At 39.5% G+C, this 21,929-nt stretch overlaps 1 pseudogene; it reads right to left on the bottom strand.

The window, feature by feature from the left end:
- The window catches only part of LOC114473685 (uncharacterized), a 105,698-nt pseudogene extending 84,127 nt beyond the window's left edge, over nt 1-21,571 (bottom strand).
- Nucleotides 21,572-21,929: the final 358 nt, after the last annotated feature.

Genomic DNA, 21,929 nt, shown 5'->3' with positions numbered 1-21,929 from the left:
ACCCATACGCTGCTGTACTGTACTAGCACTGGAGCTGCACCCATGGTGTCGTTGTAAGGCTAGTGGAGTCTAAGATCATGCTGACCCCTCTTGACCACAAGGGTGACCCTGTGAAAGCGGAGATGTGCAATGCAGTCTTTGCAGCCCGGCTGAAAAACTACTTCCAGAGATACTGCCGAATCAAAGTCAAGAGGTGGGACCATCACGTTAATAGTCACACCATCTTGGGCACAATGCAACAAAAACCTTTTACGCTTACCAAGTTGGTGTGATCCAGAACAATAGCAACAGTCGAGATTGGTGTTGGATTCCAGGTCCAGTGAACATTGCAGATACACTCGAGATACCCTTGAGCGGCCAGTCCCGATGACCTAACTGAGGAATCTGGTGCCAGTTGGGTTTAAATCTCCTTCAGCTTTCAGAGAGTGAGTGGCCCAAGAAGTCACAAAAACATTGCTGTGCAAGCGGGAGACAATATCATGAAAATGCAAAAGAAAAAATTTGTTGCAGTGTTTACTAGAAGTCAACAGAAAATGTAAGGTCCAATCAGAGACCACAAGACAGTGGCCAAGTCCAGAAAACCACCTGCAGTAGCGGCAGTACAAGAGTAATTATATGTAAAGGAATTCAGCAGATTAAGGTGGCTGGTCAGAACAATAGCATGGACTTGTAGAGCACTAAAAATTAATGTGTGGCCTGGTGTTCTCACGGTCCTCAACAAAAGAGAAGATGTGTGTTGATACTTTGATTCTGAAATACAGTAATAGAACGGGGGTACTTGGTCTAAAATATGACATTATGACCAAAAACACCAAGAAAATTGGTAAAAAAAAAAAAAAACATTTTGAAATGTGTTTGCATTGAAATTTTATGTATCATTTAAATTTAAAATGATGTTATACATTTAGATTTAGAACATCTGACTTTTTTTTTCTTACCAATGGGTAAAACAACTAAGTAGTTGGCTTGGCATGAGATGACAGTGTAAGAATTGTTTTAATGAGCTGAACTAATCATGAGACTTGTGAAAGTGAACCATCCACAGCAAGTTGTTTTCTGTTTATTGAAATAAATGGTAAGCAAACAGTGATGAGATTGCACGTTTTATCTTCAAATGAATTCTTTACAATTTGTGGGCAAATGTAAACTTCAATCACCACTCCTACACAACGACCAGTGGATGAACTTTGTCCATGTGGGTTTAACATTAATGTTTGGTGAAGAAAATGTTTCTGTGATGTTTCTTTCCTCTCAAAAGTGCAAACCTAATTGGGTCGGTCTTGGTCATTGCAGCTGCTTTGTAAACCTGAAGAATTGCTCCCATTAGCTGTTGTTCTGTTCCCCTGGGCCACACGGGACCAGAGATGGTAATTACAGAGCATAATGTTATAATTACTCTGAGCACATTTACCAGTTGGAGCTGAACTCTCAGCAGATGAGATTCTCACTGCCATGCAGCTACCGCCTAATGCCCAAGGTTAAGTGACCTACTCATCTCTGTCAGATGGGGGAGTGAATTGACTAGGGGGAATTATATCTATTTACATTTGAGAATACAAATATGTGGGCCATGTGGCTTTACAGAGCTGCAACTATTGATTATTTTTTGCTAATCTATCAATTATTTTTCCAGTAAACAATATTTTTTTCTATTTTTAATCACACATTTTGGACTCTTATTTTAACTGCTTAAATATTCACACCTGTTAAAGTTAACCCGGCAGAAACTTATCAATGGCACATGAAACATACGTTTTAACATCGTTGTTATAAAATATTGCCAAAAAATATTGTGATCGCAATAAAATAAGTAATCAATTCTTTTTTACAGACTTTCTTTTTAAATGTAATATTTAAAAAAGCATTACAAAGGCCAAACCTTTTTTCTGAATTTTCATTTCAAGAGGCTTTTAACGTGGTTAGACACAATACATGTAGCTGTTTCAGAGTGAAAACAATTTATGAATTCATGTTGGGTGTGGGATACATATGTATGTGTATATACGTATATATGCATATGTGTGTATCCATAAAATGAAGAGTCCGTCCTTAAGACTGCTCTACTGTAAAGTGTCTTGAGATACCATTGGTTATGATTTGGCGCTATACAAATAAAAGATTGATTAATTGATTGATTGATATGTCTAATAACTTGATGATTCAGTGTGCCGTTTACAAATTCACAAACTCTGTTTAATCGTTGAAAGTTGTGATCAGATTTTCAAAAAAATAACTCCATCAAGAAGGTTTGCTGGCATTGTTTTTTTTAATTTATTTGTCTGAGAACATTCAACAGTTAAACTCAAAAACTAATACACAAATGTTTATAACATTTTCAGGAAGTATTCCAAATGGGATAAGGTACAACTGAATATATTTTGGGTAAGATCCAGATAAACATACTGATTCTGGATCAATTATCAGATAATCCATAAATTCCTATGTTTAGTCCTCTTGCTGGTGACTTTGTACATTATGTGGTCTGGTCGTGAGTTCCATTTCACCTCCGCTTTGAGATACAGCAGCACAGCCACATGTTAGGAATTTCATACAAGCTTTTAAAGTATGAATGATCGTGGTACCATGATCAGGATCACTGATCGAGATAACTGCCAATAACTGGTGAAGAGGATATTTGATGGTTGGTGGGGGTCTGCGCTCTCCGAGTGCTTTCTAGTTATTCAAAGTCTATTATATTTTTATTTTTTTTTATCATGTTTTCTGGAAGAGGGGGAGTAATACAGAGTAAGGGGATCAGGAAAGCAGATTAATACTTTACTGTCAGAAATTATTCAGTTTCACAACATATTTGCTTGGATTACAAAGAGAGCACAAATGTTTAAATTGACTTGATTCATATAGTGGTTTAAAATCACCATGTTTGTCCAAAAGCCCCTCATAATACTAGCTAATTCACCCATTCACACTCACATTCACAAACCAATGGGACAAAGCTGCCATGCATAGACAGGTATAGCACTGGGATTGAACCCCCAACCACAAGACTAGAAGATGACCCCTTGCCATCTAAACCATGGTCGCAATTAATCCTCATTCAACACAACGCAAAGTAGTTTATTACTTTTTGAATAATTAAAAATGAATTGTAATGATTTTCTCCTAAAGTTGTCTGCAGGGTACTGTCACTGTAGGGCTTCAAAAAGTTTAGCAGCCAATGTGGGAAAGGGAGAGTATAGCCATCGCTGATTTTTTCCTGGAATGTCAGTTTTATTAGGTGAGTAGAGGGGGATGTGGTCATATCTAATCCTAAAGCAGTGGTTCCCAAACAGGGGTACGCGCACCCTTAGGGGAACAGAAGCGCATTGCAGGGGGTACTCAGAAAAATTTAAAAATTAATTAAAAAATAATCAGGAAATGTTCCTAGTTCTCTTTTAGCCTATTTTTGTATAAATTCACAACAAATTAACAGTACATTGCTAAAATAAAAAATAAATAAAAAAACTTTATTTTCTTGTAATTTATTGAAACAGGATTATTTTATGCATTAGAGGCCATTTTATTACACTTTTGACAATAGGAAAAAATAATTAGCTACATTTTACATAGAAGCCACATTTTCTTACTATTGAAGTAATCACATAAAAGTTGCATTGGTAATTAAAAAAAAAAAAAAAAAAACTATTTTAAATTGCACACATTGTTTTGCATTTCTAGATTAAGCCTGAGGTAACTGAAGTTCAAGATGCATTTAGGTTTAGGAAAACCGGCTGTTTCACAAATGAAAAACAGCCAATATGGAGTACACTCTCCATCATATGAAATTATGGAGAGTGTACTTATGAGTTGACAAAAATGCAAAGGACAAAAAAAATGGGAACCACTGTCCTAGAGGATTTAGGCAAAAGTTGAAATATAAATTTTATCCTGGCTTTTCTAAATCTGAATGAATCTAAACTTCACCTATTGTGGCTGTGGATGCTTGGATTTTTTATTGTTATATTATACATATTTTTAAAAAAAAACCTCAATCAATAAACAGATCCTTGGTACCCTTGGACTTCTTTAAATGTGAAATTGACGCTAACAAGATGTATGATTTCCACTGGATTTCCACTGGATGCATAAGTGCTCAATAACTTCTCTACTACATAACTGCAGGGCAAACAATCATAATTCTCTGGTCTTTAGAGAGAAGACGTGTTTTTCATTCGCTCCGATAACACGACCTTGGCTACAGCTGGCTACAGCTGAACAGCCTGAAAAACTGGGCCCAAGACTGAAGGAAAATGGTGAAAAAACCGCAGGGAGGCCCTTCAGAACCAAATTCGGGTTTGGAAGAGGTCAAGGAGATGAAACCTATCTGCCGAGATAAAGTCGTTGGAAAAGACGCTGGAAAACTCACTGGAAAACCTACAAAGCGAAGCAAAGGTACTGAAAGAAAAGAATGAAAGAAATGCTGAAGAGATAAAATTGTTGAACGCCAGGATTGAACATCTGGAACAAAAGGAAAGCGAGAAAGATGTCATCATCACAGGCCTAAAGATAAAACCCAGGAGTTACGCGAGTGACGAAGAAACAAAATCGATTGAACAACAGGTCATTGACTACCTGGAGTCGAAGGACATTGTCCTGAACCCTGACAACATCAACTCCTGCCATCTCCTGCCAAAGAAAAATGATAACAGAGCTGTAAAAATAACCTTCACGAATATGAAATTCAAAGGACAACTACTGAAGCAAGGAAATAAACTCAAGGGAACGAAGGTGTACATCAATGAAAACCTGACGAAACAAAATGCAAGCATTGCATGGAAGGCACGCCAAATAAAAAAAGGAGGAAAAATTGTGAGGACGTGGTCAAAAAACTGCAGGATTTATATCCTGGAAGAAGAGGACGGAAAACCAATTCTCATCAAAACGAAGGAAGACTTGGGAAAATACGAAGGATCCACCTAAACAACAACACTACTGATGGTAATCATGGATATGGACCCAGATCTATATAAACACTGGAAACAAAACTCAGACTGTGATTATTTTACGGAGACTGAGTTAAATGTGGAAACCAAGAGTAAAAAAGGTCTGTCATTTATTCATTTCAATTGCTAGGTGGTGGGGTGATTAAGGATTACATTAAATATAAATTCAAAGTGTTTATTGTCATATGTGCAGTTAGAAACACGTTTTCTTGTACAATGAAATTACTACCTTGCTTATGAACTAAGATATAATAATGTGTTTATGCAAGTTAAATCTAACAGTGGAAAATACAACACTGCCAATAAAACTAACAACAGCAGTTAGAAACGCGCTTATGAACTAAGATATAATACATTAAAATACTACCTTGCTTGTGAACTAGGATATAATAATGTGTTTATACAAGTTGGATCTGACAGTGGAGAATACAACACTGCCAATAGAGCTGACAACAGCTGGAGTAGCCTTGATGTAGAGACAAAACAAGCTGCAAACTTGTGTGTCCAAAAGAGACATTCCCAAGTGGTGACATTATGGATGAAAAGGGAAAAACCTTCCAAACACCTTCGAAAGAGGAACTGTTCTTGAACTGGAGGAATGCTAACAACGTCTGGCAGGGAACAAGGCCAACACAAACAACGATAGAGAGGAGGACAACACTGACTACAGATGAGAATACACAAAAAAGGACGGTTCAGAACAACTCAAGAATGTTTGACCAGAGAGACATGTAAACCCATGTAAATTTGCGATGGTAAAACAGGGGACGGGGCCCAGATAAGCAAACTGCTTCTCTCGTCTCCTTTTTCGGCATGTACAAAAAGAAAAAAAAAATGTGAAAAAAAAAAAAAAGTGAATGTAACCATGTCGGAAATAAACTGAATAAATAAATAAAAAATAAAATCTGGAGTCCGGAAATCCCCACCGCCTTTGTCTGTGATGCGTATATGTTGTAGTAAGGACTTCGGAAATGCCACCAATTCATTAGTAATTGTGCGTTATAGAGAGTTATAATCAGTCCAAAAAAAACACAAAGCCATACAAATACTTCAGTGATTCCTTCAAAAGGAGTAGAAGGAAATTGATTCTATCCTGTCCTGTAGATCTTTCGCTTTTGTTGAGATTATTGTGACAAGTATCCCGTTTTGGCCAAGAATCTCACATATTTTACCCCTCCTTCCCGCCATCTTCCCGCATTAGTATTTTACCGTAATTGTCCCGTATTTTAACGTAATAATAATTAAAAGATGCCTTACTAAACTGAACGCCGTCACTCACCTTGCGAGAACTGCCATCTGAAGTGACCTGAGTGGCAGTTTGCGCGAGATTGGTGCCAACAGCGGCAACAAACCCGGAAACAACTCAAAAAAGAGATGATGAGTGAATGAAGACGTTCAAGGAAAAAAAAACAAAGAACTCGTTTAAATACGTTGTGAAATGTGACAGAGTTTATCTTCCTAAAGACCAGCAGGATGGGACACAGTTACACGTTCTGTTAAAATAATAACTGAGATTTTAACGTCTACCACAGAGGAAGGAACAAGTAAGTCACCATTAAAAATAAGCCAATCACAAGCTCCACAAATATACACTGCTTTAAAAACGTGTTAAATGATGTAAAGTCTGCAACAAATGTGTCTAATAAGTCTAATTAGTGAATACCAGAGAACCACATGAGTGAGCAGGAAAAATTATCAGAAAATATACAATGAAAACAAAATGTTAATCTTTAACTTAAAGACAAGCAATGTGAAATTAACAGTAAATATGCAATGTGCTGACTTGTATATGAACTGTAAGTATATTAAATAAACACATGTGCTTCATATACACATTTATGTTTTTATTTAGGCTGTTTTATAATTTAGGAATTAGGACTGGGCGATAAATCGAGATTCAAAATGTATCGAGTTTTCTATTTTGGCGATATAGAAAACTATAATATGCCATATATCATATGAAACAAAATACTAGTTTTAGGAATTGCTGCTTTTACTTCTCAGACAACATGTAAAGCTCAGTTAGATGGATTGCACATATTGTGCAGCTGTTTGTTCATAAATGAGCATATGTAGATTTTTGCATCAGCAAATTTAACCCAGAATTGTGTTTCTGGTCAGACTTTATTTAATAAATAATCAAGATTTATATCATATATCACATTTTGAGAAAATATATTGAGATATGAGTTTTGGTCCATATTGCCCAGTAGGAATGTTCACAGCATTTTAATGTTAATAAAGGTTGACCTACCAGATTCTAATCACATAATTGTATTTAGTAAGTGTTTGATAAGTGGGTATTTTAGATTTCTTGCACACCGGTCTGAAAATATAAGGGACACTGGAGCTTGGTTGGGCGGGTGGGACGGCTCGTAGCGGGCGCAAGAAAATTTCCCTTATTTTCAAATCCAAAACTTGACAGGTATGTTCAACCATGAATAAGGTCAGTATTTATTTGTGAAATATGACCCACTGCTACACTGTCCGCGGCGTACCCCCACCTAGCGCATGACGAAAGCTGAAGATAGGCACCAGCAGACCCTTGCCAAGCGGGTTGAAAAATGGATGGAATTATGATATGATTTTATGATTTGTCTGTGCAATACTTCTTGTCTCGCACAGTACCGGTCCGCAGACCGGTAATGCCCCGCTGCCGCTTCCAATGAAGAAGAAGCGGAAGTATCAGTATTTGTATCAGAAACAAAATCGTTCCAAAACGGAGTAACGACCCTGGACTCTCTCTCCCCTCCCTCCCTCCCTCCGTGAGTGACGATCCACTGCCTTTAGACATCGGTGAGTGTGTGTGCGCACAGGTTTTGCTCATTTGAGTGTGTTTTGTGCACTGCGGCTTGTGTGTTCACGGATTGTGTAGGTTTGAGTGTGTGTGAGGCAATGTGCACTGACGTGAGTGTGTCCAGTGTGTGCTGAGAGTGCACACGTTTGGGGAGCATAGGTATATGTAGCATCATAATCCGTGTACCCTTCGTTCTTTGGTTATTCCGTTTTAAAACCAAATCAAAAAAACAAGTAAATGGTGTAGTTATTTTTCATCATAGACATCTTAAAATAAGTTTTTATACTTAGTTATATAACAGTATGGCATCAAACATAATAATATGTAGTAATAACATGGCAGTGACACTTTTTCCCCATCTGGTTACAGAATGGTTCTTCAATGTGATGGATGTGACAATTGTCCTGTTTATTTTCATAGACAGAAGCTGTTTTTCTGTGTGGATGTTAGTCTCCATGACAGTAAATATTAACAGTGTCCAGCTATTGGCTAGTCCAGGGGTCTGCGACCTGCGGCTCTGGAGCCTCATGTGGCTCTTTGACTCTTTTTGTAATGGCTCCCTATAGTTTTCAAAAATATATTAAAATAAAAATTATTTCTTCCAGTCTAAATATTAAATCTAAATCTAAATGTTATATCTAAATCTGAATAATATATGTTAAATCTAAATGTTTAAATCTAAATCTAAATGTTGTATACCATATCTAAATGGTTAATCTTATATCTAAATGTTAAATGTTAAATCTAAATGTTAAATGTTAAATCTAAATGTTAAATGTTAAATCTAAATGTTAAATGTTAAATCTAAATGTTAAATCTTAAATGTTAAATCTAAATCTAAATGTTGAACTTAAATGTTTTGCACATATGCTAATTGACCCCGCCCCTTGTAACCTCAACCAATACACAAGCAGAGACACACACAGCCGATCCCACCCACCTCTTCACCCTTTACGATGCATAGGTATGGCTCGTTCTCTCCGTGCGGCGGAAATCGAGCATGGGGTTATGGCAGGTGGACGAGCTGCCCTTCACAGTACACTCCCAACACAACAGTGCAAAAACCGCAAAATATATAGATTTATGTTTTAAAAAAGATTATATATGTGGGTTCTCAACAGCTATCTTTGAAAAAACTAAATTTGGTTGGTTGAATTAAAAAACAAAAAAGTGGGTCGCGATTTGATGACCGAGGCAAAATGTGGGTCACAGGGTGAGAGGAGTTGAGAACCCCTGCCCTTGTTTACAAGTGATTATGGTAGCTGAATAGATAAGGCACTGTGCTTGAAAACATAAGGTGTTAGGATCAATCCCACCATGGGCTACCTTTTTTATTTTGTCTTTTTTGGGATGTCTGGAATACGTCTGCTGAGCAGACCAACGTTGAAACGACGTGATGACCCGAAGTTGAGACGACGTCAATTTTTACAACTTTCTAGACATTCCCAAAAAGACAAAATTAAAAAGTGGGCTCGAACTAAAACATTTAAGTTTAACATTTAGATTTAACATTTAACATTTAGAGTTAACATTTAAATTTAACATTTAGAGTTAACATTTAAATTTAACATTTAGATTTAACATTTAACATTTAGATATAAGATTAAGTATTTAGATATGATATACTGTGTACATACATCTACTGATGCCTCTGGACACATCATCAGTTATGTGCCTGGTCTCATCGGGCGTTTCGGGTCTTTCAACATAATACGCCCTCCTCCAGGTGACCCAGCCGTGGCTGATCAGGCCCCGGCTCGTGTCCAGATGGCTAACTAGCTACCATGACTCCATGGCTCTCCTCTCTTGAGCCACAGCCATCTTGAGGCCCTCTCTGCCACGTCGGTGGTACTGCGAATGGCTCTCATCCTTCTCTCTCCCTCGATGCCCAAACAGCTGAGTGCTCTGGTTAGGGAACGGGCTGCAAAACCCCTACATCCAACCTCCACTGGGAAACACCTTTCTCTCCAACCAGCCCGCTGGCAGTCACTGACCAGTCCCGCATATTTGGAGAGCTTCCTCTCAAAGGCTTCTTCCAGGCGATCTTCCCACGGGATGGTCAGCTCCAGCAGCACTATTTGCTTACTGGCCTCAGACACAAGGACAATGTCTGGTCGCAGGGTGGTCACTGCGATGTGGCCGGGAAACTTCAGCTGATTCTCAAGATCCACCAACAGCTGCCAGTCTTTTGCAGAGGTTAGGATTCCTGCAGAGGTACTTCTGGCCGGGGATGGCTGCTCCCCAGCTCTGACAAAGGCGATGGTTTCCTTGGAGGGTCGGGCATGCTTCGCGTACACAAGTCCTTCGCTGATAACTTCAGCGATGGTCTTAAGAACCTGGTCATGCCTCCAGTGATACCGCCCATCTCCAAGTGCCCTGGTGCAGCAGCTGAGAATGTGTTCCAGAGTTCCTCGCTTGGAACACAGTGGGCATGCTGATGTCTCGGCTACGCCCCATGTGTGCAGGTTTGATGGACTTGGGAGTACGTCATACACTGCCTGGATGAGGAATTGGATGCGGTGGGGCTCGGCTTTCCACAATTCAGCCCAAGTCACTTTCCTCTTGACCGCGTTCTCCCATCTTGTCCAAGCTCCCTGTTGCGTCATTCCCACTGCCTTGATGGTTCTTGATTCTTCCACAGCAGCTCTCACCTCCTCCTGGACAAGGCGGCGCCCTTCCTTCCCGCTGGTATTTGTTCGGGGAGTTGGAAAAGAGCCTAGCCCAGCTCTGCCTCGTGTGACCACTCCCACCAGGCTCCTCTGGCGCAGCCTTGCCTCTGCCTCTTGAACTGCGTTCTCTGCCCTCCATTTCCTTCCAGTTCTCACTTTGATCCCTGCTTTAGCCACCTTTGGATCACGTGAGTCCCTGTACTGAACCACTTCTCTCGCTCTTGTGACCATAAACTCCTCCTCCAAGGATTTGAAGGGCAGCTGCAGTTTATTAGTGTTCCCATAAAGAGCAAGGCTGCTCAGGCACTTCGGTAATCCAAGCCATCTCCTGAGGTGGATGCTTATCCTTCTCTCTAAGCTCTCCACTGTTGAGATGGGGACTGCATAGACAAGGAGGGGCCACAGGATCCTGGGTAGAATGCTGTGTTGGTATACCCAGGCTTTGAACTTTCCCGGGAGTCCTGACTTGCCCACGGATTTCAGCCAGCCATCCAATGCAGTGCAGGTCAACTGGATAGAAGTTGTGTCTCTCAAGGAGCTGTCAAAAACCTTGCCCAAACTCTTGACTGGCTTCTCTGTGATGGTTGGGATGGCTGTGCCAGTGATGTTAAAACGAAACTTGTCCTCTACCTTTCCTTTTCTCAGCACCATGGACCTTGACTTAGCTGGTTTGAATCGCATCCGGGCCCAGTCCATTACCTTTTCGAGTCCCTTCAGTATCCACCGACAGCCTGAGACTGATTCCGTCATGACTGTGAGGTCATCCATGAATGCCCTGATGGGGGGTTGCCGCTGTCTGGATTTCGATAGGGGTCCTCTGCACTCTGGCTCAACAGACTTGATGTGCATGTTTATGGCTAGGGAAAATAGTGTCACAGAGATAGTGCACCCTGTGATAATACCAATCTCTACCTTGTGCCAATGTGATGTTATTGCTCCCGAAGAGACCCTCATCCTGAAATTGGTGTAATAATCAGCAATAAGGTCTCTGCACTTGCTCGGGACATGATATTTTGTGAAAGTGAGCTGAACCAGCTTGTGTGGAATGGAGCCAAATGCATTAGCCAGGTCCAGCCACAGCACTGACAGGTTGCCTTTGTTCTCTCTTGCCTCCCTGATCAGCTGTGTCACCACACCAGTGTGTTCCAGACAGCCTGGCATTCCTGAGAGACCGCCCTTCTGGACAGATGTATCGATGTAGGTGTTCTGTTCCAGGTAGGTACTCAGCCGTCTGGAAACAGTGCTGAAGAAGATTTTAGCCTCAACACTCAGCAGGGAGATGATGCGGAACTGGTCAAGTTGGGTGGAGTTTTCCTCCTTTGGGATCCACACTCCTTCAGCTCCTCTCCATTGATCTGGGATCCTCCCTCTTCTCCAGAAAATTCAGAGGACTTTCCACAGACGCAGCAGGAGTTTGGGACAGTTCTTATACACTTTGTATGAAGTGCCACTTGGTCCCGGAGCCGAGCCTACCCTTGCATTGCGAACAACATCCCTGACTTCCTTTAGCTGCAGCTCAGATGTGTCATACTGCACCTCAGGTTCAGGGGGGTCTATTAGGATGTTCCATTCTCCAAGCTCCTGTTCCCTTGCAGGGTCGCTGTACATCTGCTTCAGGTGTTGGTCTATTTCTTCCTGCGAGGATGCAAGTTTACCACTGCGCTTCTGCCCCAACAGATCCTTGGTTAACTTAAAGGGGTTGGAGATAAAGGCTCGCGGCACCGCCTCCGATGCTACTCAGCCCGGCGAGGCACCCTGATCTTTTCCCGTAGGATGCACATTAGCTGAGCCAGGCCAGAGCGATCCTCGTCTACGGCCTCCTTGTAATGGGACTTCAGTACCTTCATCTCCTTCCTGATGTTGTGAATCCTCACAGCTCTTTGATTTTTAGAGTAAGTTGTTCCGGATCTTTTCTTCTCCTCCTCCCCGAACCGCTCAGCTGCAATACTGACAATGATTGTTGTCAAGCCTTGTAGCTTCCTGTCAGTCTCCCCCTTTACCGTTGCGTCAAGAATTTGGTCTACGTCATCATCAAACTTCTTCCATTCTGAAGTCATGCTAGCTGCCGGCCATTTGATCCACCTCCTGTCAGACTTGATGCTCAAGGGAATAGCTTCTAACACTTGGAGGTTCCGGGCACTATGGGGTGACTCCGGGCATGGCCCCTCCTGTGTCTCACCAGGTTGAGAACCTGTGCGTTGTGTTGCTTATATATAACATTTAGATTTAGATTTAAACATTTAGATGTAACATATATTATTTTGATTTAGATTTAATATTTAGATTTAGATTTTGACATTTAGACTTAGAGTTAACATTTAGATTTAGCATATAACATTTAGATTTAGATTTAAAATTTAGATATAGATTTAACATTTAGATATAACATATACCATTTAGATTTAGATTTAAATATTTAGATTTAATGCTTTTTTTTTTACCTCTATATATGTGGTTAAATGTTGTGTTAAATGTAGGAAAATGGGCTAAATATGAGAAAAGTGAAATAAATAATGAAAATGCGATACAACATTTTTACACTTGGCACTCCATACATGTCCATTCACTTATGTGTGTCTATAAATCAATGTCTGTCAAAGAAAACATGGTGAAGATACAGCAATGATATGTGTCCATGTTTACAGAGAAGTTGATAATATTAGCACTGAAATGAGTATTTTCCGCATTCATTTTGTTTTTAATGATTTAAAGTTAATTTGCACAAACATTAACAATATTTTGGTGAAGCAATATTTTGTATCAGGCTTTCCTTAAAAACTAGTTGTTATCAGTGTGTGTTAAGAAGGGTTATGGTTAGGGTTAACCCGAACCATAACCCTTCTTAACTGCAAATATTGCACAGGCTCATCTTAACCAGGCCATAAAACTGCATTCAGACTTCTTATACTGTGCTGTGTACACTTGGCTGTCATTCAAGTGAAATTGATTGACAATGTTTTGTAATTCCTTTGAAATGGATTCAATGCAGTTCATAAATTCTGAATTTCTTCAGTGACAGTTATCGTGATGTATCGTGGTTTAATTTTCCTGCAATATATTGATTATCGCGATAATATCGTGATATATCGCAGCGTGAGGTACCTGACGATTCCCGGCTATATAATTCACTATGCTTTATGTATGTCTGCTATATGTTGCAACCTCTAAAAAATTCCTGCCCCCCTCTTGCCACCCGATTGAATTTTTTTCTAGATCCGCAATACACGACTGTCCACCAGGAAAGAAATGTTTGTTTTCTTTATTCCCACAGGAATCTTTGGCAGTTGTGATACATCTGCTCACCTCAACAAGACTTATGTTATTTTGTCTCTGTTCATGCCTAACCAAAAATCAGTAAGAGACACCCTCTTTCCTTTGAAATACTGCCACCTGGAGGCAAGCTGCTGGGCCACCTCACTGGGTTTATTTGATAAACCGAACTTAACGTGAACTGTGGAATACTGCTCTATGCATCATGTCTAGTTTCAAGAAAGGGGGAAAGAACATAAAGACATGATTAAGCTATTTGTTAAAGCTACAACTGGCGGTGTAGCCAATTTTTATGATGTATTGTTTCACAGTGTCTTAACTGCAGTAGGAAGGGGATGTGCAGGAAAAAAAAATATCAGGCCAACTATAGATAATAATCCCCAAAAGACAAGGATCACAATATACATCAAAGCAAGTTTTGACTACACCATTTTTTGGCACAAAGGACGGTTAAACATCATGTCCTATGTTTAATGATTCTACATCAAAGCAAGTTTGGAAAAATAGAATCATAAACAAGTTATTTATTCAGGAGTCTAAAATAGCTGTAGAGGTGAATAACTCATATACTTTGAAAATTGAAATGTAATCTAGCAAAAATAAATAATATATCATTCATTGATCACCAAGGGTAAATTATTGGTGTTACATTGGCAAGGCAAGGCAAATATATTTGTATAGCGCATTTCATACACAAGTCAATTAAATCTGCTTTACATAATTAAAAAGTGCATCAGAAAACATTTAGCATTTCAAATATCAATAAGAACATTAAAATCAGGAGTAAAAACATTGCATAATCAATAATATGGTAAAAAAAAAGGTGTCCAAGAGGCTGTTGACATCCGCTCATAGAATAAATTACAGCCCGATTCAACTAGCATTAACGGAGGAGTGAAAAATGGGGCACATACGGAGTAATGGGCCCCATTTTGGCAAATAAGTAAGAAATCGACTTTAGTTTTTTATTTTTATTTTTTGTACCCATCCATAGATTATACCTACCAAATTTCAGCCCAATCCGTTCACAAATAACAGAGGAGTATTGATTTTAACTAGTGTACACAACATGAAGAAGAACAAAGTGAGTGGCGTTTTGAGTCCGGTCGCCCGGCCTGAAAATCTACCTCTCAGTCAGAGGCAGGTTCTTTAGCTTGAATTTAAAAATGTTCACATTGAATGCTGACTTCATCTCTGCTGGCAGTTTGTTCCAGTTCTGCAGAATAACAACTAAAAGCAGTGTCACCATGTTTGCTGTGAATTCTGCGCTCCACTATCTGACCTCTGTCCCGATCTGAGAGACGTGCTGGGTTCATACCTGACCAACATCTCACTGATGTATTCTGAATCGAACCTATTCACAGATTTATACACCAACAGCAGAACTTTAAAGTCTATTCTGAGGCTGAATGGGAACCAGTGTAATGACTTTAAAAGTGGAGTAATGTGCTCGTACCTTGTTGTTCTAGTTAAGACTTGAAACTGCAGCTTTCTGAACCAGCTGTAGCTGTTTGATGCTCTTTTGGGGGATTCCTGTCAGAAGACCTTCACAATAGTCCAGATATAAATAAAAGCATGGACTAGCTTAAAGATCAAGATTCAAGATACTCATCTCCATCTTGTCATGATTTAGTTATAGGAAGTTTTCTAAGCAGTCACGCAACACCATAGTTATCTGGATTCAGTGATAGATATAATACTACTACTACTACTACTACTACTACTACTACTACTACTACCACTACTACTGCTACTACCACTACTACTACTACTACTACTACTACTAATAATAATAATAATAATAATAATAATAATAATAATAATAATAATAATAATAATAATAATAATGCATTGGGTATTATATAGCGCTTTATCATAGACACTCAAAGTGCTTTACAAAATTAAGACATTAATCTTTCACTCCATACTCAGCCATGGTGAGCCAGGCTGGAAACAGCTAACGGAGAGATATTCCTGTTATAATTCCAGCAAGTTCATTTTGTCTCCTTTTTTGAAATATTTGTTATGGTTTTGTTTAGACCGTCGTGAGACAGGCTAGTTTTACCCTACTGATGATGTGTTGTTGCAATAGTATTGTAGCCACAGCTGCCCTGGGCCAGACTGATATAGTTCTGTGTTGTCTATGTAGCTCTGATAATCAACCATACAGTTCTGTAGAATTTGTCCTAAAGGAATCATATGAAAGCTAAGCAGAAGGGGTCCAAGAACAGAACCCCGAAGAAGCCCACAGGACATTGTTAATCTGCCAGATTGCAAGTTTCCAATGCTTATAAAAGTAGGACTTAAACCACTGCAGTACTTTTCCATTCAGTCTAACCCCTGTTTGTAATCTGTGTAACATAATTTTAGATCAAATATAATTAGAACAGACACTTTTCCTGAATCAGTGTTCAACCTTATGTCATTTAGCACTTTGATAAGAGCGGTTTCTATGTTGTGGCGAGAACAAAAGCCTGACTGAAATATATCAAATATTCTGTTGAAGGTTAAGAATTGACTCAGTTGGTTGAAGATGACCTTCTCAAGATCTTGGTCATGAAAAGAAGGTTGCTGGTTGGCCTATAGTTAGCCAGTATAGAGGCATTCAGTTTTCTCTTTTTTAACAAAGGTTTCACAGCAGCTACTTTCAGGGATTTTGGTACGGTGCCTGACTGGAATGAGCAGGTAATTATCTGACACAAATCAATCACAATTGATTTTACAACAGTTTTAAAGAAGTTTGACAGTGTCAAGGCCACACATTGATGGATTTAGCTGCTGAACAGTTTCCTCTAGTGTTTTTGGGTTCACTGTAATAAATTCTGGCATTGTAGCTTTTCTATTACATAAAACAATATGTGAGAGTTATTGATGTTTTTAGTGATAATTTCAGAAAAGTATTGCGACCTTGCTTTGAACAAGCCATCATTGAATTTACGGAGACTCATTTTGTACAGGTTGAGATTAATTTGGAGTTTTTTGTACGTTTAAGCTAAGCTCTTCTACAATCAGATTTTCCCCTCGCCCACCTATATCTGGTCTCCATAACTTCTCCACTCCACCAAATTTTTCACTCTCTCCGCTGTGTTTCTGAGCAGCCCTGTGCATGCACAGCTTTCACTGCTGATTGGCTCCTGTTACCCGTGCCATGGCGCTGCATGTAATCAATCAGTTGGTGCTGTGGGTAGAAAAATGCTGGAGACAATAGTGACTGCACACATAGAGGCACAGCCGCATCGAGCAAATAACACAGATTTAAATTGATCTCTCATCGGCCGTCGGATTAAAAAAAAGCCTTGAGCCAATATGCGTCAAAATACCAAATATCGGCCAGACCGATCCAATCGGTGTATCCTAGTTATTATTCAGGCCCTTGCTGCCTGACGGAAGAGGTGGAAAGGTTCCACCATAAAGGCTCATTCAACCTCTGAGGATGGGTTAAATGCATATAACTTGTTTTATTTCATTATATACATGTATTAATCTTTTAAAAAGTACAGTCATTTATGTTCTATGCAACATAACCTACATATCAATATTGATAATGTGAAAATGTGCTACAACATTAACTATGAATTAAATGGAAAGAAAAATGTGGACATTTTATAATCAATGTATGTTAATGCAATGCAGGTTTTTCAAGTAATAATCCGACAGTAATAAAATAAATTACTTTACCATTGTAATTACCAAATCTGTGCACTTTGACTTGGCCATCAGCTTCTCTATGGGAGTAAAAAAATGACAACATTTATATTATTAAGTGTGTATACATAAAGTGATTTCCCTTCAGAAATACACAGACCCCCCCGGCATAGACTGCCGGGGGGGTCTGGCATGCTCTGTTGGAGAGAGGTTGGAGAGGGCGTTAAGAGAGAGGTCATTTAGGTTAGAGAGGGACCGGAGAGGGTCCCATTCCTCTCTCGAACACTCCCTCTATGTCTGCTTCTTCCCTTGTGTGTTTGCTCCTGTACTCCTTCTGGCTTTTGTCTTGTAGGTCCGTGGGATCCTCAGTGTGGAGTTACAGAGTCTCAACAACTCTGTCTCCACCCTTTCCTCTCCACACACCCAACACAGCATAACGTGGATGGCTGTTCATCATAGGAATGGGATCCACACAAGGTTCCTGCTGCTTAACAGAAGGTTTACCTTGCCGCCATGATGAATTCATGTTGGGTGTGGGATACATATGTATGTGTATATACGTATATATGCATATGTGTGTATCCATAAAATGAAGAGTCCGTCCTTAAGACTGCTCTACTGTAAAGTGTCTTGAGATACCATTGGTTATGATTTGGCACTATACAAATAAAAGATTGATTGATGAGATTGATTGATGTAATGAAAACGCAACAATCATTTTCATTAGTCTAATAGTCTCAAAATAGGTTGTATGTTCAAATGTTGCATGCGTTCTTTCCAATCAAAATGCCAGACATTGTACAATGTGCTTTAGTGTTTGATGCTAGTCTAATCTCACCCACTGATGGAGTATTGTTTCCCTGAGACATGTTTATATGTGTCTCCACATGCCATCTTTTATGTACAGTATCAATTTTGGTATCAAAATTTTGGTGGGGTCACACAATATTCACGCAAGAAAATCTGATGCAATCAAACATATTATCACTCTATACTGTCACAATATATAAAGTGCGGTAAGAGAGATCACAACCCATTTGATGATAAAATCCCAGCTCAATAATGACGACACTCTGACTTAATAGCCTATTCCTATATCAACACCAGCACCAAAGAGCAGTGTTAACCTCTCCCAAGATCAAATAATCAATATTGAAACAACAATATCACAATAACAACACAATGCAGAACTCATGGTGTAAAAGGCACACGGGCAATACATGACAAGCTAGCAATACCCAGTACCCGCCCTCACACCAAATCTACCAATAGGAAAGCGTCTGGGGCCCTGGCTGTCAGGCCCCACTAGTCAAACTGAAGTGCACGTTGAGCAGGCGCATGCACACACAGCAGTGTGTTGAATTCAGATTGTTGCAAACAGGGCCATCTCTTGCCATGTCCCATCTAGTGGAAACAGGCGAGCAGCACAGACAAATCAACACAGAACAGCAATGCAAAAAAGTCGAGAGAAGAAATACACTACAAATGAAATCTTTAACATTTTATTTGGCAAACAAAGTTAAGTTTGTGTATAATACAGATGTGCATAATTCTCCTCTGCACAACAGCGACATCTGGTGGGGCCATGCCCCAAAGACTCTTCATGCAATAATGTCACTTATTTCGTGTAGTTTTTAAAAGGATAAACAATACACACATTTGTGAAACATTCAGCAAGAAAAAGTCCCTAAAGTGCTCTCCCATGAGGCTTCTCTGTCACTAAAAACATTTTTTTACCCCCACATTTGAAGGCCACAAAATGCAGTCATAAAGGTTTTTAAAGCAAAGCTAGTATTTTTATCTTCCTCATATAAGTGATATGAGGAAGATAAAAAATTCTAGCTTCAATAACATGACAAACTTCACTCTGGTCATAATCTCAGATGCCAATAATGTCTACAATGTCTACTGTAATTAAAAATTCTGAAGGTTATTCTCTCCTTGAGTTTTGCATCTCACTCCTGAGCAGAGGTTTATTCTTCTACTCAGGGCCAAAGGAGAGAGCGGCGCACTCAATGCGAGCCAATTAGGGTTTGTTTATTTTTCTCCACTGTCTAATAAACATCACTTTTTGCTTTTAATGACTTGTAATGGGAGGGTGATTAAAATTCAAGCCCAGGGTGTGACCAAACGTGAAGCGCTGTCATTTCTTCCGTAGAGATCCTTTATTATGTATTATGGCTTACAGCCTAACAGCGTAATGAGCGGTTATGATAACCAAAATATTTATATCACTCGACTGACCAGTGATTCAAAGCTCAACAGCCATTGTGGCAGCCAACAAGACTCCTTCTAAACAACAATAAATGAAAAAGGCACCATTCGGAGTGCTGTGTATATGATCATATTCACTCACAGTACTATGAAATTGGAGACATTGGCTGATTTAATCGACATTAAATATACGTGTGCTTGTAGACATAAGCTCAACATACAGTTTTGTAAGACATCAGTACACAATCTACATCAATGGTGGCAGAACAGTGAGCACTACTAGAAACAAAGCTAATCTTGTCTTTGTCGCCACATCTAAATATGTTTTCTTGTTTTTACTTTGTTTGTTTCTGTTCATTTTCACAATGTAAATAAAATGTTCAACTCTCACACCGCAAACTATAGTGGGACAATCATCCAACATTAAGTTAAAAGAAGTTTTTTTTTTCTTCGTCTTATAATGCAAATTTGCATTACTTTCATCAATGTCACACGATAAGCAATTTGGGGCTATAGTGAGATTATCATTATCATCATTTATTTCATTCATTAAATGCTTTTCACACAGTGTGAAATTTATTTAATACAATAAAACATGAAAAATCAGCATGAGTAAAATTTTAAAGTATTGTTCAAAGTCCTTGGCTTCAAGAACTGGACTTATTATTCTTTAACCTGTGATAAGTGTATTTACAGCTTTAATTGAATGTTTTTCTTCAGTCAATAATTATAATACTACATTTTATTTGTAGTGCACTTTACTATTGGTGCCAAACCCCAAGGTGCTACAGGATTAAAACAATACAACACAACATATATTAAAAGACAGGACTAAAAAGAGACAATAACTGTCAAAATAAGTTTCTGTAAAAAGGTGATATATAAGTTTTTTCTTATAAATGTCAACCGTTTGCGGGGCCCTGAGGTGGTCTGGGAGGGCGTTCCACAGGTGTCGGGCAGTGGCTTCAAAAGCCCTGTCGCCCATTGTTTTGAGCCGTGTCTTGAGCGTGACCAGACGGTGCTGTTAGCCTGACCGGGTCCTGGTTGACGTGTGTGGTGTGAGCAGTTCAGCGAGGTAAGTGGTGGCCACACCGTGCAGACAGTGATGGGTGTGCAGGAGGATCTTATATTCTATGCAGGATTGGATGGGGAGCCAGTGTAGTGTACGGAGGATGGGGGTGATGTGCTCGTGTTTCCGCACCCTCATCAGGACCCTGGCAGCACTGTTCTGCACATACTGGAGCTTTTGGAGGCTTCTGCCAGGGATCCCGATGAGGAGTGCGTTACAGTTGTCCAGCCTGGAAGAGACAAAGGCGTGGACGAGCTTCTCTGCAGCAGGAAGGGAGAGGGAGGGGCGCAGTTTGGAAATATTACAGAGGTGAAAAAATCAAGTTTTGCAAATGGAGGTGACATGACTGTCGAAGGAACAGGTGGGGGTCAAAATTAACCCCCAGGTTCGTGACAGAGGGAGAGAGGGGAATGGTGTGTCCAGAAAATAAAACAGAGGTGATTGGGGAGGAGCAGAATTAATGAGGGGTTTCAGTTTGAATGGCTTCTGTTCTATTGTCAAACCTTAACTATGATTATTAAGTTTCAAAACTGCTAATAACAGAAAACACTTTGTATGTATATTTGAATTAGGTGTGTTTAGGGAAAACTTTAAGTGTAGATCTTGGATAACACCAGATGATGTCTATGGGTCTGGAAATTATTTTAGGAGGGGTTAGCATAAATGCCTAAAAATGGCTCTAATTATAATTTTTTTCTTTTTGCCCTAACGACAAATTGGTCTGCCATAAATATGCATGAAAACTAGGGGAAGCTGTCAAATAGCTGTCTCCCTAAATATCATCTTTCCTCCAGAGACAAGTGTTAGAGAGAGGCGACAAGTTTCAGAAAACTGAATTTTAAAGGTATTGTAGACAATGTTATTTTGGCTTCAACTTCCGGGTGGATCATCTTAACCATTGGTTCTCTAATTGTCAATCATTCTGATGATATGTTTACGTAAGGCCGTGCTTGTGCCCGGTGAGCATCGGGTCCTTTGAAAATTGATTTTCACTTATTTGACATAATGGGAAAAGTGCAAATCTTCTTTTGAAAGCTTGTATGAGCAATGCCGACTCCAACTTTTAAACAGAGCTGTGCACAAGGAAAACTGGACACGTGCTCGCTTTCTCGCACTCATAGGCATTCCCTCTTGAGCAGGTAGAGTTTTGCGCATGTTCAGAGGGCGTTTCTTGTCTAAACTTCAGAAAAATCCTCTATACCTTTAAATGTCTCAGTTGGGTTTTGAGGCTTTGACAAAAAAAAAAAAATAGAGCAGCTGCCAGATCCGGGAAAATCTGCTGAAGTTTTTAGAGGGTATGAACATAGCTTATATATTAATGAGAG

Source organism: Gouania willdenowi, chromosome 12, assembly GCF_900634775.1.
Source record: "Gouania willdenowi chromosome 12, fGouWil2.1, whole genome shotgun sequence".
Lineage (NCBI taxonomy): Eukaryota > Metazoa > Chordata > Actinopteri > Blenniiformes > Gobiesocidae > Gouania > Gouania willdenowi.
Note: the sequence above shows the minus strand (reverse complement) of the source record. Positions and strands in the feature narration are given on the sequence as shown.